A 19649-nucleotide genomic window follows, 5' to 3' on the forward strand; every position below is an offset into this window, starting at 1 on the left:
GGAGCTGCGCAAAATGATGGCTTTTTTCGGCAGAAGGAGTGTTGGGACAAGGGAATTGAAAAGACTGGATTATTTTAGGCAAGGTTACCTTCCTTTAGGGGAAGGCAGGGGAGCTTATCAGACTGATTACCTCGCTAGTGCCAACCAGGAAATTCCAGACTGACTGATTTAAAATTCCACCCCTTGGGAGAGGCTGAAACTGTAATTAGGGTAGATACTCAGTCTTGGTTTGCTGGCGTGGGGCTTAGCACAGGTGGCTTCATTTTGGCCCTATTGTTTCTTTTTTCTTTTTTTTTTTAACACTACCTTTGGGTAGGTAATAAGTCACCACCTCTGCCTTTCGTGACATATTAAATAATTGAACAGCAGCAGCTTTCTCCTTAACTTTATTCAGATTTCGTCCTTGGCCCACTCCCCACCAGCCAAAATGAGAAGAAATTTGTAGCTCGGGCCCTCAAGTTGAAAGTGGGCATTAATATAGCAAATTCTCTTTAATAATCATCACATTAAATTTGATAACCAGAGGGGACGTCCTCATAGCTTATGACTGAAAGTAATGTCTCCGGGAGGCGAGGGAGCGTTTCCCAAATGTTAACCGCTGAGCAAGATTAAAGAGAGTGATGACCCGGGAGTGCGATGGTTGGTACTATTATTCGTGCAGTCCATACTCAGGTAACTCGACTTAGGTTTCCTGAGCATCTGTGGCCTTTTAATCTTAGCTGCAGAAATAGAAAAGAAGTTTGTGGAAACCAGTCCCAAAGCAAAGATTATCGATAGGTTTTCCTCTTAAATGACTGAAAACAAAAAAGGACAGTAATAATGAACGGCCCTGACCCTTGGGGTAACTAACGATGCGCCATTAAATCCAGCAGCCAGGAGAACCAAGAGCTGCCCGTACCAGAGCCTGAACAAGCGGAACTTGGTTCCTGGGGCAAATGAAGAGGTGTAGTTGCTTAGAAAGGATTGACACCTGCATGGCCTCTTGTGTGTGGGATGAACCTTTTGGCAAGAGCCAGAGCGTTGTTGTTCTTCCATGCTTCTTGACCATACCATTGGATGCTTGTGTGCATGGTCTTCTCTGCTTCCTTCTTCAGGGCTGAATCCCCTCTCCCTGAATCAACCAGTTACATGTTGATTCATAGGTGTGGCCCCTCCAGAGCTGTCTCACCTCAACCTGTCCCCTTGTGTTATTGCTACTAACTTGTTTATTGTTTTCTCTCTCTTATTAGACCCCATAGTGAGGATTTTGTTTCTCTGCTGGCTACTCGGTTTTCACACAGGGCCTCCTGGCACATAATGAGTATTCACAACTCCTCGGAGAACAAACACCAGTGATGGGGTTACTACATACGGTTTTATGTAATCGTTGTTTTCACTAAGGTGAAGGGCTAGTTTTTGGACCCATCTTTACGTGCCTGGAAATAAGAAATCAAGAAGGACTTCAGGGAAAGGTCGAAAGCCTGCTCCTGATCCGTCAGACTATTAAAGGCTGGGGATCGTGTGAATGTTCCTATGATTCCCAGGGGCTAGGATGTCCATCACTTACTCTTTGAGCCTCGCTTCCATTTTGTCTGAAATGCAGAGCCGATGCTTACCGTGTTAGAGGCTTACCCTGTGGATTATGTGATGGTGTAGATCTCCTCGATAGTGAGATTTTTTTCCTTCTTCACATTTTAACATCTCTGAAATCAGAATGTAATTTTCATTTAGTAGTGTTTGAAAATGGTTATTGGGTGTTTTTTCCCCCCATATATGAACATCCCTGAAAATGGGATGAGTCTTTATAATCAGTGGTGTCTTCCACCTCACGAAATAAGGTCATTATGGAGGTATATCCATGTTGGGTGTAGACTAAATGTTTGTTTCCGTATCTCTTTCACTCTGTAACAAAGGAGAGGAAAGCCTTGGTACAAATATCACTGTGAGAAAGAAAGGCAGCTTCTTGTAGAAGCAGAAGCACGGGTCTGGGGACTGGCAGGCTGGGTTCTTTTAATTCTAGTGTTAGCCTTACATAGTAGACATTTCAGCTCTCTCTGCCCTCCTGTGTCAGTCGAGGTTTTGGTTTTCTGCAGTGGCGAATAGGTTTCCTGTCCGGTGCCATTGATTGCCAGTGGCTCCTTGGAGCTTTGCATTCAGAGTTGGTAAGCCAAGCCCTGGGTCTGTAGGCAGAGGCCAGGATCGTGTAGTGCCATTTGCTGTGAGCAAGGTGTGGAGGGGGTGTCTTACCAGGATTCCCGCTCCTGCGGTCCCTGATCTTCAGTTCTAATTGTCAGTGTCAAAAAAAAAAAAAAAAAAAAAAAAAAGATGAGTAGGGGAAGGAAGGAAAGAAGGAAGAAGAGAAAGAAAAAAAAAAAAGAGAAAAACCAGGTCAGTGGGATTTTCTTCCTAGCATTCAGACTGTCTACTGAATGAATCCAAACATACAGTTCTTCTTCCTTTTTATTAAAAAGTTTTTTTTTAAAATATCCATTTGTTTTTGAGAGAGAGAGCATAAGCAGGGGAGGGGCAGAGAGAGAGGGAGAGAGAGAATCCCAAGGGGGATGGATGTGGGGCTCCATCCCATGAACTGTGCGATCAGGACCTAAGCTGAGATTTAAGAGTCGGACACCCAACCAACTGAGCCCCCCAGGCGTCCCCCAAATATATAGTTCTTCTGTTGGGACAATATGGCTACATACTTTTCTTCTTTCGTCTTAAATTATTTGTCTACATTTTAACACAGACAATTGAATGAATCATTTCTCAAAGGAATAAACTTTTTTCCAAAAAGGCTCACCATGCCCAGCACTGTCCAGAGCTTTTAAAGAGTTTAGTAGCTGGGCTGTAGGAATGAAACCCTTCAGATAATTGTGGAAGGTAATGGATATAACTGTAACTGTAGATTCCAACTCAACATTTCAGGCTGCTCACCCCCACCCGTAAGTTCGCACCAAAACACTGTATGCGACAGTAAATAACCAATCGCTTATTCTTTCCATAGGTTAGGAAGGATTCTTTGGGCATTGGAAATAATATCAATGTAATGATCAACGTAGTGCTGGTCAAAATCCTTTGCAATTTATGTCTCTTCCTCTGAGACTTCTGTACAAAACATTTCCCAGAAAAGAATGAAAATTTTCAGTCACTTTGCTTTTTAAAAAGCTTGTTCTTTACCATCCTCGTAAGACATTCAAAGTGTTCTGGTAGTTACTGTTTTTTTGTTTTTTTTTTTTAATCTTTGTATGATTTTGAATTCTCTCATTCTTATCTTTGCATTGAAGGGGCCCTTAACGAAGGAGTATTTTTTTTTTTGTTTTTTTTTTGTAAATGTTTGTAGGTTTGTTTTTGTTTTTGTTTTTGTTTTTTTTTGGTAAATGTTTTCAGTTAGTAGCTGGCTGAAAAAATACCCAGCATGATAGCTGAGATAGTTCAAGAGTGGGAGTTAAATAATCTGCTTCTATCATTGAGTGCAACTAGAGAATGAAGCAGTCCGTGGAACAAAGTAGAAGCATGACAACTTTTTGGGTTCCTGTTGATGAGGCAGAGCTTTATAGCCTGGGGCTGGCATTCTGTTTCTGAGCGCAGTTCCTTTCATTGCTAGAACTGGAAACTGAAAGTTTCTTGATCTTTCACACCTTTCCTCAACTATTAGGGGCATAAACATTTTTAAAAAATAAACCATTTATGTCAAATAGTTTTAGATTTGTGGAAAAAATTGCAGAGAAAGTACAGAAAGTTTCCATATATCCTATATCCAATTTCTGCTCTTATCGATCTCTTACAGTTTGGTACACTTGTCATACTTAAGGGCCACAATTGATGCATTGTTATTAAAGTTCACATTTACTCATATTTCCTTAGTTTATTCCTAATGTTACGTCCTGTTCCAGGATGCCATCCAGGAGACCACATTACATTTAGTTGTCATGTCTCCTTAGGTTCTCTGGATTGTGACAGTTTCTCTGACTTTGCTTGTTTTTTGATGGTCTTGACGTAAGGGGTATTCATTCAATACTTTGTAGAATATCCTTCAATTTGTGTTTGTTTGATTTTTTTTTTAAGTTTGTTTACTTTTGAGAGAGAGAGAGAGAGAAAGAGAGAGCGAGCACATAGGAGCAGAGGAGGGACAGAGAGGGAGGGAGAGTGAGAATCCCAAGCTGGCTCCTTTCTGTAAGTGCAGAACCTGACGTGGGGCTCGATCTCATAAACCGATCTCACAAACCGTGAGATCACGACCTGAGCCAAAGTCAAGAATCAGATATTTAACTGACTGAGCCACCCAGGTGCCCCTGATTTTTTTCTTTTAATGTTTATTCTTGAGAGAGTGAGAGAGACAGAGCATGAGCAGGGGAGGGGCAGAGCAACAGAGGGACACAGAATCTGAAACAGTCTCCAGACTCTGAGCTGTCAGCACAGAGCCCAACGTGGGGCTTGAACTCACGAGCCGTGAGATCATGACCTGAGTTGAGGTCGGACACTTAACCGACTGAGCCACACAGGCGCCCCTGATTTTTTTTTTCTCTCGATGAGCCTGGGGTTGTAGGTTTCTGGGTAGAACAGAGCAGATGTAAAGTGGCATTGTCATCATATCATATCCACAGGTGCATGCTATCAACACAATTTATGCCTGTTGATGTTGACCTTGATCACCTGGCTTGCGGTATTAGTTTTTAACTTTCTTAACTGTAAAGTAACAACTTCCCACCTCCAGCTTTCCCACATTGTATGGATCAGAGGAAAATCACTATGAGCAGCCATATCTAAAGAGTAGGGAGTTAGGCTCTGTTCCCTCGAGGGCATGAGATAATGTTTTCCTCTCCAGAACAATAAGTGTATTTATTAGCAACGAATTGAATTTCTAATTTGAAATAGTATATACTTCTCAATTTGGAAGATGGTACATGACTCACATTGGAGTGTGGACCCTGAAGCCAGACCAGCCTGGGTGTGGATTCCAGCTCTTCTGCTTCCTAGCTGTGTACCCTGCAGAAGTTGCTTAAACCCTCCGTGTGTCCGTTTCCTCCTCTGTAATAGGGGGCTAACGATGGGAACATAGTAAACATTAAATGCAGTAATCCATGGTGCAATGTTGAGCCCGATGCCTGGCAAACTGTAGTTGCTTAATAAATATTGCCGAGATTATGCAAACGAACTAGTTTGTGTATGTGTGTATCTGGGGGTGGGGTGGGGGGGAAAGGTACTGTTGGTTTGACATTTATTTGATGTGTTTTTTTTCATAGAGCCATCTTTGTGGAAGGTGCTAGGGCTTCCCGGTGAGTTAGAGACGGATGTCCTGCTGCTCCAGCACCAATTTCAAAAATAAGAACAATCGAACACGAAACCATATGGCTTGAAACTATCCTGAGCCCTGGTAGAGGATAAAAGAGTTTTTACTAGCAGGGTCGTAGGCGTAGAGACGTGTAGAGATTCTCAGGGTTGCATTTTGGCATCTTTGTCGCTCTAGAGGTGCTCCTGCTGGATGATGTCCACGTTGTCTCTGAAGCCTGAGCTCCCCGAGAGGGTGTCGCAGGGCTTACTCCTGCCTCTCAGGGTTGGTGTGTCCGAGCTAAATGAAGAAAAGTATGTTTTCCTGAGGTGATAGGAGTGGGGAATGGAGAGTCACCTGCGGTGTGGACGCAGCTCTCAACAGTTCTCTTGAGGAAGGAGCAAGGTGGGAAGCAGATATCTGTTAAAAGCTTCATTTGCAGTGTTGTTCCGGTGGAGCCCCCGACCCGGCACTGGCAGTTTCAGTGTCCCTGTGGGAAGTGACTTCCTGGTGAGGTAAAAACTGTATAACCAGCTGCTTCCACAAAACAGATGCACTGGCAGCTCAGGGGAGTGCTTGTGAGGTGGGAAATGGCTTCTGACTGCTTAATTTTGCTTCAAAAGCACACAAATTTTCATGATTACTCCCCAGTGGTCTGTATACCTGGAGGGTGTGTGTGTGTGTGTGTGTGTGTGTGTGTGTGTGTGTGTGTGTGTGTGTGTGTGTGTGTGCGCGCGCGCGCGCGCACTTTTACACTCACACAGAGAGAAGAGGAGTGGGAGGGCACCCTGGACAAGAAGGTGATGGTTAGATGAATAATCTCCATCAGGTGCAAGCAATGAAAATTCAACTCAAGTTGATTTCCACAGTAAAGGAAATGAAATCAAGTTTGTGTTGTACTCGGTTTTGGTTGCGTCCGGCCGCCCAAGACTGTGGTCAGGGATGCCGTGATGCTGTTTATTTCTGTATCTGGGTTCTGCCACTCACAGCGACAGCATTATCTTAATGCTGGCTCCCCATCATCAATGGAGAGGCAGCTGTCCACAGCACAGGAGGCAGGGAGGGCTGTTTGGGAGCAAGAACTTTCTCAAAACACCTGGTGGCTCAGGCTTCCAGACTTGTCAGGCGCATCCTTGCTCTATTATGTGCGCAGCTGGTTATCTGAAGCTTATTGAGTTTCGTGCTACAGCCCTAAAGTCTGAGGGGAACCTGAAAAGATTTTTTTTTGTGAATACTATGCCAAAGTAGAGTAGTGTATATACCCCGATGTATTCATTACCCAGCTTAGGTGGAACTTTTAAAAATCGGTAGTTCATGATTTGGATAGGGAAGGCATGACCTCCCAGACTGAATCCAGGATTGTTCCCCAGGGATGTTGAAATAGAGCCTAGGTAGCTGACTGAAAAGGTGAGGCCCATACAGTGTTCATTGGAGAGATGGTAAGGGAGGTCAGCCCTGGGATAGGTGCAGTGTGTGTGTTTAATAGTAACACGATGTGCTACACAGGAAATGGCACGGTCTGGTCCCTTCTTTGTTTATGTCTGCAATTTGGAGAAAGTTTTCCAGTATATTTGTTGTAGGCCTCGTTTCTTTTATCAGTAGGGTAACTGTATACATTCTGGTGGAAGCCTGTTATCCAGATACAATTATTAATTATGCCTATGTTCGTTCTCAAGATTGATTTTGTCTGGATGATCAATTATATGGTCAACTCACTTATCAGCTCCTGATAGGAACGCCCGTGATCTGATTCTGTGCTCTCCAGATGTCTTCCTTATAATACCAATTTTACAGCAGGAATGCTGAATGCACATGGCCATCGTGTGAAGGCCAGACCTGGGGAGTGATGGGGGAGCGGGGCTGTGGGAGCTGGAACCTTCTTGCCCAGGCTAAAGGCATTCACGTTCAGATTTGTTCACAACCCATGATGGATATGAAAACATAGTTGCAAGCTGAACTCATATCCCAGGACCTTGTTGTATTCATTTTCCTCTTCATCGGGAACTGTTAATGATCTAGACCTCGTGTAGGCAAACTGGAGCTCACGGGCCAAATTCTCATCTTTCTGCCTGTTTTGTAAATAACATGTTGTTGGGACACAGCCACACAGATTTGTTTACATATTTTCCATGGCTTCTTTATACCGAGACAGAGCCTGAAATATCTACCATCAGGCCCTTACAGACAGTTTGCTGACTCCTGTTCTAGAGTAGGGCTGTCCATTCAAAATACTGTACGAGTCTCATATGTATTGAGATGTCCTCAGTGATTACATTAAAAAAGTAAAAATTGGGGCGCCTGGGTGGCTCGGTCAGTTAAACGTCCGACTTCGGCTCAGGTCATGATCTCACGGTCCATGAGTTCGAGCCCCGCGTCGAGCTCTGTGCTGACTGCTCAGAGCCTGGAGCCTGTTTCGGATTCTGTGTCTCCCTCTCTCTCTGCCCCTCCCCTGTTCATGCTCTGTCTCTCTCTGTCTCAAAAATAAATAAACGTTAAAATTAAAAAAAAAGTGAAAATTAACAAGTGAAACTAAATTTAAGAGTATATTCAACCCAATGTCTCTATAATACTGTCATTTTAAACATGTAGTCAACAAAATAATTATTAGTGAGATATTTTATGTTCTCTTTTTCCTGCTAAGGCTTTGAGATCCAGTGTGTATTACATACCGTAAGCACATCTCAATTCCGACTAAGCCACATTTCAAGCGCCTAACTGGCCACATATGGCTAGTAGCCACTGTGTTGGATATTGCTTCTAGAAGGTCTGTTTGATACAGTTCTCTAAGCATACTGCAAACTCACAATACCTTTTCAACTGAAGTTCATGTTTTATGGCACACCTGATGAGATTTTTTTCTTTTCCCACTGAAAGAATTTTTCTTGTTGTGTCTTGAATGTGGCTCTTTTACAAGAGCCCAGCATTGGGATGTGAGTGGTGGTCGACTAGGCTCTCTCTTCCTGGGTGACATGACACCCTGCACTAGCTCTCAGGTCCTTTATTTCTCAAGAGATTCAAAATTAGCTATTGGCTGTGGATCTTCCAGGTCTGTTAGAATAATTGCCAGGCATTTGGAAAGTTAAAAGTTGCAGTTCCGGGTCTTTTGTACTTCCTCTAAGACATGACTGTCAGGTGTGAAAAATCTACTGTGGCTAGATCCATTTGTTGTATTAATCACTACCTTCCCTTGAGGTTGATTTACGGTTCCGTGAGAAATTCTGAAAAACGCTTAGTGCCAACGAGACCCCGTTCATTCACAGAGAAAGACCGGAATGTAGGTTTGAAGTAAAGAAAAATAAGTTTCCAAGGCCCCTGGGAAAAAGTGTTTGGTCACTTAAATTCTCATCAGTTTTCTGTGAGTAACATCAAACCTGCTATTCTGTGTATGGGTCTGGTAGCATCTTCCACACAAAGAACAGGAGAGCAGTGTTAATTACCACCCCCCTCCAGGGGGGCACTTACTATTAAAAGTATTTGTAGATTAGTTTTAGTTTCGCATTGTAATTTGATGTTTGATACATAAAGACTTCTGGCCCAGAATACCTTTATTCTCTTGTTAGAAAGTTGCGGACTTTGTGTGTGGGGAGGGGGTGGAATCTGGATTTTATGGTTAGAACTGGATTGGCACCCTCTTCACTGGGGCAGGAGCCTTGTCCCCTGAATAACCCAACGTAGGGGACAAGGATGGTGATCTTAGGTTTTTAGCTTTCAAATTGCCAGACGTGGTTTGCTTTTGTGTTCCCTAAATGGTACTGGAATCTTCTTTATTCCAGTGATACCTTGTGGTAGACTGTATTCGGCAACCTCTCCTACCAAGGGGTTAAAATGAATCTGTCTCATCAGTGTCTTTTTGTTTAAGGAGAGCATAAAAGTGCTGATGGTTAGCTTTACTTCCTCGTATGCTCATTTTTTATTTTTACTGCAGGAGTTACTGACTTTTCCCCCCTGTCTCTTTCTCTCTCTCTTAAAAAAACAAAACAAAACAAAACTTCATTGATATGTCAAAAAGATGAAAAGATGTTATCAACATACGTTGACTTTTCTGTTTCTTTGCTTTCCTGCCCACCTCCTCCCCACCCCCACTTTTAAAAATAGATCTTATAAAATCAGGCATTTGCCAAAGCTGCAGTTTTGAAGCATAAGGTTTTCCCCTTTTCTGATGTATAAATGCTAACCCTCCTCCCTCCTTTGCAGACACAGGCATTTTCCTTTTTTGGGTTTTAGTTTAATGATTGCACATTATGAAGGTTTTGACAGATCCTTTAAAATATAGGTCTATTGATATATATGCTGGTGATCTTGGCTGCCAGCTTCATTGGTGATGGGGACACATACATGCACTGGAAACTCACAGAGGCTGGACAGACCTCTGTCCTCCAATATTGCATCATTATTTTCCACCAATAATGCCAGGGCCAACCTTAATAATTTTACAGGGGCTATCTCTTGATGTAAAGCAGTGGTTCTCCACTGGGGTCAATTTTATCTGCAAGGAGCCATTTGGCAATGTCCGGAGACCCGTTTCCTTGTTGGCACATGCCTGGAGCTACCAGCATCCAATGGGTAGAGGCCAGGGATGTGACTAAACAAGCTACACTCTACAGGACAGACTCCCACCCATAACATTATTCACTCAAAATGTTAGTGGTGTTGAGGCTGAGAAACTCAACGATAAGGGATGCTTTCTAGGATTGAGCTGTGGCCAGTGTATTTCTTTCTCCTGTTATTAAAAAATACACCAACAATTGAAAAGCCACCAACTGTATTCATCATAAATGGTCTCTTAAAGAAAATCCCAGGGCTACTCTTCCCACAAAAAGGAAAGAAAACAAAATCAAAGGGGCCCCCTGGTATGAGTTACCCACTGATGATATTCCCTCTGAGGACTGTTTTCTGGGTTAGAGTAATTAACAGAACCCAGAAGGTTGTGAAGTCTAAGTTAAAGGGTGTCAGAGATTCGGTCCCCAGATGGGCCATCCCGCTGAGATGTATGACAGTATAAACTACAATTAAATCTCGTAGTGTATTTACGTTTTGAGGGGAGGAAAAGGAAGGAATGCTCTTTAGTCATTCTTACCAGAGGAAAACTCCTATTTTTCATTTTAATGTGATTTCTTATGAAGTGTAGATGCTGGATAGTGAAAAGGGGGGTGGAAATGAATTTACAAATCTTGCTGTTCGCAAAGTGTGACATGACCTTTTATTTTTATATTGTGGATTGTGTTTTCTATTAAGCCGTCGATCATATTTTCTCTTTGCCATTTCAAAAAAGGAAAACACGGCCTTTTTGCGGATTTTAGTACATGGGGACAACATTTGTTACGATAATGGCTAAGGTTGTGGGCTAGGCTTTTGGTGCCAATTTTTTTTTCTAATTCAAAAAATTTGTTTTTATATTTTTATTTAATTTGAGAGAGAGATAGAGAGCAAGGGGGGAGGGGCAGAGAGAGAGGGATAGAGAATTCCAAGCAGGCTCAGACCACAATGAAGGGCTTGAACCCATGAACCGTGAGATCATAACCCGAGCCGAAATCAAGAGTCGGATGCTTGACTGACTGAGCCACCTAGGCGCCCCTGAAGCTAATTTCTTTTGAATTGACCAGTATCAAGTGCACTGAACACGGTTTTGTGTGCCTAGGTCTCTGCTAGAGCTTGTGGGCACCATTTTTAGCCTGAACTTATGAGATGCGGTCACTGAGATGATACCTGAGCATTATCGTTTTGGTCCTTCAACGTGGAGGGAGAGAGAAAATCCAATTATATCAAGCATACTGGATTGAATAATCTTAGAATGGACTTTGTGGGCAATAATGGTGTTGACAAGAAACAGAGTTAGGTTTCTAAAGTTAGTGAACCCCGTTCACCTGTTGGCACAAGTGCATCTGGGCAGTGTGTCCCCAGTATAATCGAAGGGTATTTGTAGTGGATGGCTTAAAGACTCTCTTTTACCATCCCACTCATCCAAGTTCTAAATACATAATGTCCTGTCCACTCTGTGACTCATTTTAGATGCACCTGGTGGAAAATTGAATTTAATGATCAAGTCCTTCTGATTTCTGAGTCGTGGAAATTCTTGTGATTTTTGCGATTCTGGATTTGCAGCACATCTTAACGAATATCTTTTTTCTTCCTAAGTTATCTTAAACATGCGATAGCGTGGTGAGTGGGGTTGGGCTGGTTATGTCAGTGGGCAAACGAAGGAAAGGAAATGACAATCTAGGTTCCGATAGGCTGAATCTCACCAGAGTGGTAATTATTCTTTAAATACTAAAATAGAGTTTTACCTATTAGAAGGCTCATAAAACCCGCATCCACCATCTATCTGATTTTGCCGTTGATGTAATTTTAGGAAATCAAATGAACTGAGATGGAAATTAGGTTTCATCCTCAGTGGCTTGTGTACCCCTCTAAGTTCTATTAGATTTAATAGGAGTTTTGCAGGTGGAAACACAGCAGGACCACAGCTTTTATCCCTCCAGAGAGCAGGCCTTTCATAAACAGAATATAAAATCATGCCTTTTATCTCGCCATTTAAAAATCTCTGCATTTTCTGCACCCAAGTTATTTATCACATGCACGGAGAAGACAATCCAGGATTGTATTTTGAAAAAGGGGAAAGGGAAGCCATTCAGATTCCTATTAAAATGAATTGTACAAGCTGTACATCACTTTCTAATTTCTGAGACTACTTGTAAATCATGGGGAGAGAGGGCATTCTACCATTGGTCAGGGGAAAAATGGGAAATTTAATAGTTTGTCAAAGATTAATAAGAAAGGATTACCGCTTGGAAAGACCCCGACTTGGTGAGCAAGTACGTTTTGAAGTTCATCAAGCTTATAAGCAGATGGAGGGGTTTAATTAAAGTTACTTGTCATTACTCAAGTTTGCTTCTGCTCTGTCCCTGGGACAGAAGTGTATGTTATGCCAGTGCCATTGTCAAAACTTAGATGTGGCCTCGAGAGCTGGGTGTTTTTCTTTCATGCTCTCCCTATTCCTCTTTCATCATTTAGGAGCTGATGAATATCTTTTACTTGTGGTCCATTCTATGTCTTGATCAGTAGAAATTCCAGGAGTTGATTCTGTTCATTTATTGTGCCCTATTTTATGTTTTAATTAACTTTTTAGTGATACTGATTTAAGTGGAAATAGTGTAAGACTGCCAGGAATAAGGAGTGTGTGTGTGTGTGTGTGTGTTAAATACCATGTTGATAGCAGAGTTAAATGTGTGTGTACCTATATATGTGAGAGCGTGTGTGCACATATTGCATATGTATGTGTCTGTGTTTATATATTATTGAATGTTATCAGGATGACATTTACCCTTTCAAACTCTGAGCTGCACATTTATACCACTCTTGTAAGCAAAGCCCTTTCTTTCCCTCTTGTTCCGGCAAGAAGCTCGGAGAATGACTTTATCTGGGAGACCGCATTTTTGATCTCATGTAGAGCTAGGAGCACTCTGACATATGGTTCAACAAAGGCACCGGGGCTCAGGCATCCAGCACTTGGGGTGCTTCTGTTAACGCCTGTTTATCAGATTATTGAAAGGCAAGCTGCTTTTCTCGGAATGTGCTTCCTACTCCCTGAGTATCTGTAATCCTACCTGGATACCGGCCTGATATCATTATATAAACAGAACTCTCAACAGACACTGCAGAAACTCATAGAATGTGTTCTTTACGATCAGGCCTTTTGTGTGGATGCAACGAAATATGTAGGAGACTTATATTGTTAACAGTCTGGAGCTTTTCAAAATTGTAGTTGTTGAAGATGAAAGCCACAAACGATGACAAAATCCACTGATTTCTTTTCATGGTTGTTATTATTATTATTTTTTACATTTTTAAAGTATTTATTTATTTTGAGCAAGACAGAGAGCACAAGCGGGGAAGGGGCAGAGAGAAAGAGAGAGGGAGAGCAAGACACAGAATCCAAAGCAGGCTCCAGGCTCTGAGCTGTGAGCTCAGAGTCTTATGTGTGGCCTGGACTCATGAACTGTTGAGATTGTGACCCGAGCCAAAGTTGGTTGCTCAACGGACTGAGCCACCCAGGCACCCCTGTATAGTTATTTTTAAACTGGTAAGGTACAGAAGTATTAATAGTTGAGGTATGGAGTAGACTGGAATCCAGGGGTTCTCAAATCATGCAGCTCAGCAGAAACCCCAAGGTCCTTTGTAAGGGGTACCTGTCCCTATTTAACTGTGAAATCTATTTTTTTTCAAGCACCCCAGATAATTCTTATGAAGTGGTCCCTTGATCCAGTTTGAGACCCCCTTATGTAGATTATCAACCTCATCATAACCTTCCCAGGCAGGAATAAATTTCTTTGAATGTAAGATGAACTATCCTTTCCGTAAAACACAGAGATTTCAAGTTAGGCCTAAATCTTTGGAACATATAGTCCATTGGGCACAGGTCCACTGGCCTAGATAATACTGAATTAAACTCCTCCCTTTCCTGCCCTCCCACGTAGAAATTGGCCAGGGTACCGCAGTGAAGGTTATTCTCAAAACCAAGCCTGTTGTTCAAATCTGGCAGTGAATAAAGCTTTTAAACTTGGGTCCACTCCTAATGGAACCTTTTGATCCAAATGCTTTAGCATTAGACCTTTTGTTATCTTAGTTGATGAAAACTGAGGCGTAATGTAACATTAAACATATTTTATTATTCCTTTTTGGACCTCTTGGATTCGAATCTGGTTTTGCTACCTATTAGGTATGTGACCTTAGACAGGTGCCTCAATCTTGCCCCACTTTGTTGTCTAACCTATAAAGCGAGGGTAATAGAATTCATAAAGCTAACGCAGGACTAACTGAAAGAGTGTGCAAGGTATTAGCTCATCGTCTTCCACATAGTAGAGGCTCAGTAGATATTGTCTCTTAAAATTATCACAGGGGTCAAAAAAGTTACAAAATGCATGAGTGGCAGATCTTACCCTAGTCAAGGGCTTGCAGCCTCAAATTTGGCATAAGGTGTAGTTAAATACCATAGTACAAGTAGGAAGGACAGAGGCTATAAGGGAAGAAAGGAAAAATGATTGCAATGTTTTCAGAGGAGAACGGGATTACTTAGTACTTTCTGCTGCATCTTGATAGGAAGCATCTTTTGTGCCTTTTTGAACTGAGCCTCGAGGAAGCAGCCTAAAGGAGTAGACAGACAGAAGAGTGCACTCGAAGAGGAAACTGGATGTAGAGTAAAATAGCATGTGGCACACAGAAAACACCCAGGAAATAACGATTGAAAGGCGTGGGCTTTATGGAGAGCAACTTGCTTGTGAATTCTGGTCCTGTTGTCTTTTGTAAGATGGGTTTGATAACACTGACCACATAGGGCTGCGTGGATTGAGTGAATATTATCCGTAACTTGCTTAGCAGGCTATTTGGCACGTCGTAAGCACCCAATACCAGGGGCTAGTTGTGTAATTATTCTCTCCTGGTATGAACAGGAATAGGAAGATTTCAGCTGGCAGTGCAAATGTACACCAGATGATGAAGACATTTTAATACTGAGCTAAGGCGTTTAGATTTTATTCACTTGACAGTTGGGAGCCATGGAAGCATTTTGATCAGATGCACAGACATTGAAGGTATTTCCTCTCCTGGTTTCATTACAGTGCCTCAGGGAATAGCAGAAAAAGAAGTTTCCATACCCCTCTTTCTGTCAGGGAGTTAGACCTTTTCCAGAGGCTCCATTGCTCACTTCACCTTGGACCTTTCCCCTTGGGAGTGGGTCCCGTGTCCATTCTGTAGCTGCATGTGTCTGGAAATGTGGTAGCTGGAAGATGGCTCTCTGTGTTCACTGGGAATGGCTCTTGGAGTGTGGCCAGGCCAGGCAACCGCCAATATCTGTCACTGGGAATATAATGGTATGTTGGAGCCCCAGGTGTGCTCAGTAGGAGGCACAGGATATAATAAGAGAAATAGCAGGATATGGAAAATAGAGGAAGAGGTAAAAGATGTGTGTAAAAAGCTGTTAAATTCAGCTCTTGACCCAACGTAAATTCGAGGTGCAAGTATAATATCCAGGAAGAAGTGATCCACAGGCAGGAGGAATTGAGGATTCGACTGCAAGGCTGAAAGTATTGACTTGGTAATCGTTTGCTTGCAAGGTTGCAAAGAGCTCCTGAGATTCCCAAAGTAAGGAAAAAGGAGTGAGGAATGGACAAGAACCAACTAAAGGCTAAAGGAATGATTTCTTCTTGGGGGGCTTGTCACGGGCAGTGCCAGCCAAGGGAGACCTTATTTACCATTGTGAAAACCACCCCCCTTGGTATTCGCCATTAGCCTCCATATCCTCTAAGGCATGTGACCTTGGTGAAAACAGCCATCTGCTTGTTACACACAGCCAGCTAGAAGGCAAGTTCCAGTCTAGCTGCCCACCCCTCCTCCCACCTCTTCTGGGTGGATTTCTCCTCTCAGCTCCATCTGAGAAACTGAGTTGTCTCTACGGTGGCCACTCCACTGGCAAGTGACAGTCTCCCTTAGCTTGTCACCTACCTATGGTAGGGACTGGAGACTGTCAGGAGGGCAAGTGTGGTGGACCCAATTACTGTGCTGATGTGATATATGCCTCCTGCAACTGCTCTACTGCCCCTTGACTGTGTAACTCTGCTATGCCTCCAGGTGGGTGGACAGCTCACTGCCCCACTGACTTTGGACTGACCTCTGTGATTCTCTTTGGTCAGCGGAATGTAGTAGATGTACGTGAGTAGAGGGCTTGAACGTGCTTGCATGGTTTAACTTGGCCTTTCTGCTCCACCACCTGCTGTGAGAATAGCATGTTCCAGGTTCCCTGGCAGGTGCTGGTCCCAGAATGAGAGATGTGTGGAGCATCCTGGCCCCAACCTGCAGCTTATGCTCAGTTATCCAGTGTACCTGAACTCCATTGAGAGAGTAAGTCCTTATTGCTGTCCATCACCAAAATACTTTTACTTTTTTTGGGGGGGGGGGGTCATAGTTTTTTTTGTAGCAGAAATCTGACCTATACAGCTGCCACATGGACTTACGTATTTGCTCTTCGTCCAGAAAACCTAGGAGCTAGAGTGGTCAGCAATGTGAGAAAGGAATCCATTGCTTCCAGGGTCACGTAATCAGCCATCCGTTTGACCAAAGCTGAATTCCAGGGAAGCGCCCTATTCAATCATGCCTGTGTTCAGTATTGTAAAATGATATGCTTTTTCACAAAACAACTTCAGCTTTCATATTCTGATTAATAAGGACCATATACATTATTAGACTTAATTTAAAGGTGTAATCAGCTGTGTCAGTCACAGGAAGAAAAAAATAGTACCATGGACCTTTTCCAAATTACCAGAGGCTTAAAAAAAACAAAGTCCTGCAAGAGTGCTGACGGCACACCTTGCCCGCTATTATAGCTCGGACTTTGTTGTGTCCCTCTACCAGTACCAGAATATCATTAGGTTACAAATCAGATCTAACGGTTTAGATTATTGTTCATCTTGAGCTCTGCGCTTTCTCTCCATTAGTTGTGACATAACAGAAATAATTTAATTTATTTGTAGGCCTGTCTTCAAAAGAAGCTTTTATTTCAAATGTGCTTGAGGAGATACTAGGGGGAACTGAGAGTTTATCCTCTGGGTCTCAGGAGGGAAAATTGCTAGGGTATAGCAGGTTTTGAAGTACATGTGCTTTTTCAGGATAAAGAGTTGCTTGTACCCTGATACAGCGCATCCTTGCTGCAAAGAATAGATTTTCTAGCAACTTCTTTTTGGTAGCTTTAGGTGTGTGTGTGTGTGTGTGTGTGTGTGTGTGTGTGTGTGTGTGTGTTTTAAGTGTGTCCTAACCGTACTTTCAGATTTAAAGTCTCAAAGATAAGACAGCAGTGGTCCTGACATTCATTCATTCATTCATTCATTCATTCATTCATTCATTCAACTTTGTCAATTCATCTGTCAGCCATTCAACAAATATTTATTCTTTACCTTCATTTCAGGGCGTGATTAATTTTCCTTTTGTATATAATAATCTTTCACACAAGGTTGAAGATTATTCAAAATGGATATGTACATTTTACAATTCGGTGACAACTCACCAATATTAAGTCAGATATGTTTCCGATTTGTCAGCTTAAATTTCCTAAGTTCCCACATAACGCCTCGGTTAGCTGCTTTCTACAGTAGGAGCTGAGGATTATTCTGAAACGCATGTATATGCCTGCGCTTATCAACTTAAACTCAGATTCATCATTAAATTTGCTAGGTTTTGGGGTACCTCCTCAATTAGCTGCTTTCCACAGTAGAGGTTCTTCAGGGCCCGCGATATCAACAAAATGGCGCTGGGTCTTTAAAGAAGTGCTGTGCTCTTAGGGTCCTTCTGATATCTACCCTCAGTAGCCCTGTGTGTTGGTCCAGCCCTGAGGTAAATCTCGTGTTAGGAATGGGAGGATAGGAAGTATTTGAGGGCATTGTGGCAGATAAAAAAATATGCTGTGAACAACTGTTTTGCTGGTGTGATGAATATTTAATGTGCACCTACTGGTTTAGGATGCTGGATTCATTTAAATGTACATACCTGTCTTAGTGTCTTAAATGCCCCATGTTTTATGGAGACATTTAAATTTTAAATCCTATAGGCAGTTCTGTTACACACAATGAATAATAGCTTAGATTGCCTTAAATAGATTTCTATCCATTATTGTTTAGCAAAAACTAGGGTCTTGAGAAACTAGGACAGGACAGTGAGGTAGACCATAGTAAAAAATTGACATGAGGTATTGCATGGGAATCAACTTAATGGCGGAATATGGTGTTCAAGGCTTCAGACAGAGTGAGGAAAATACAAACTAAAATCCGCTTGTGTGTGTTTGTCTAAGTGTGTGTGTGTGTGTGTGTGTGTGTGTGTGTGTGTGTGTGCGTGTGCGTGCGTGTGCGCGCATGCAAGTATGTGTGTAATTATATTGGTTTGGTTTTTAGCCATCATGGTTTGAAGAGTTCTGGATGCCTTTAATACAGTAGTAATAGCTGAGTTGTAGTTGTGATATTAGTAGACATTTATTGAATGCATACCATATTTGTGGTCTAGTGCTATACTCTTTACATGGAGTATCTTGTTTGATGTATCTCAACAATCTTAGGATGAACCGTTGGCTGTTAACATTCTCATAGAGTGTCCCAAATATTTATGTAGTTTTTGTTTTGTTTGTAAGAGAGAGTGAGAGCATGTGCACACATACCTCAGGTGGGGGGGGGGGCTGGAGGGAGGAGTAGAGGGGGAGGGAGACAGGGAGAGAATCTTAGACAGGCTCCACTCCCAATTTGGAGCCTGACATGGGGCTCAATCTCATGGACCGTAAGATCATGACCTGAGTTGAAATCAAGTGTCAGACACTTAACTGACTGAGCCACCCAGGCGTACCTCATATAATGTTTTAATATGTGCCAAGCATTCTTCTAAGTGCCTCTCAGTTGTCACCTTAATCCTTACATAAATCTGAAGAGAGATTATTTTTACAGATGAAGAAACTGAGGTGGAAAAAGTCACGGGACTTGTCCAAAGTCCCAATTACTAAGTGGTGGGGTAGGATTTGAACTTAGGCCCTCTGGTTGTAGAGTGGGCTCCTTAACTGTTCCCAGTGATAACCTGTCACTAACCCATAGTCATGGCCCTAGGACACACTCTGGAACCATCTTGCTTAGGAGCTTGTGTTCAGTAGCCATTATGTTATTCCACTTTTTGTATAAAGGAACAGATCCAAAGACAGGGTTTGCTTGTTTTTAACAAATTGCAAATCTGAAATCCACCGGGAGAACTATGTTTGGTGGTAACTTGATTTTTGGGGTTTGACTTGGTGGTACTTTGGCCTCAGCCTAGTAACCCCATATGTTTTCCGCTTGTTTTTTTGTTTGCTTGTTTTATAATTTAAGATCTGCTCTTAGAGTATCCTCAGACCTCAGGGAACTAAGTTAAATGGAGGCTGCTTAAAATTCTGTAACTTAGCATTTAGCTACCTGAGGAGGGTGTCTAGTCTTTATGTACGAAGCAAAAGGAGAAAGAACATGTGTAAAAACTTAGGTGCCCTTGTAGGCTATCTCTTTTGTTTTCTTCCTCAGTATTACTTTTTTCTTCTTTGTTTTATTTATCTAGGATGACTGGGAGGGGCTTGGGAAAATAGAATTCATTACATGACCGCTCTGTGTCTAGTAAGTTGCTAAGTGCTTTGCATACCTGATCTCATTTACTCCAGGCAGCAACTCTATCCAGGAACGACAGTTTTTAGCCCTAATTTATAAATAAAGATGCTGAAACTTAGGGTGACCAAAGTAGAAATGGAATTGAAACTCAAATCCGCCTAACTCCAATTCTGGTACTTTTTTTTTTTTCTCTGGAGGGCTGCCTCAGTCTCAGTTCTATGTGACCTGCCTGCTAGTTTGGTCCTTAACGGCTA

At 42.3% G+C, this 19649-nt stretch overlaps 1 protein-coding gene and 1 long non-coding RNA gene across 6 annotated transcripts in view; both read left to right on the forward strand.

Annotated features, from left to right (window-relative positions):
* PTPRG (protein tyrosine phosphatase receptor type G) overlaps nucleotides 1-19649 on the forward strand; it is a 718204-nt gene that overhangs the window by 219801 nt on the left and 478754 nt on the right. The window lies entirely within an intron of this gene.
* LOC123383731 lies at nucleotides 7654-18371 on the forward strand. Its single transcript, XR_006593815.1, has 2 exons — nucleotides 7654-12438; nucleotides 16987-18371. It is a non-coding gene; the product is annotated as an uncharacterized LOC123383731 (long non-coding RNA).

The sequence above is a fragment of the Felis catus genome, chromosome A2 (assembly GCF_018350175.1).
Source record: "Felis catus isolate Fca126 chromosome A2, F.catus_Fca126_mat1.0, whole genome shotgun sequence".
NCBI classification, from domain to species: domain Eukaryota; kingdom Metazoa; phylum Chordata; class Mammalia; order Carnivora; family Felidae; genus Felis; species Felis catus.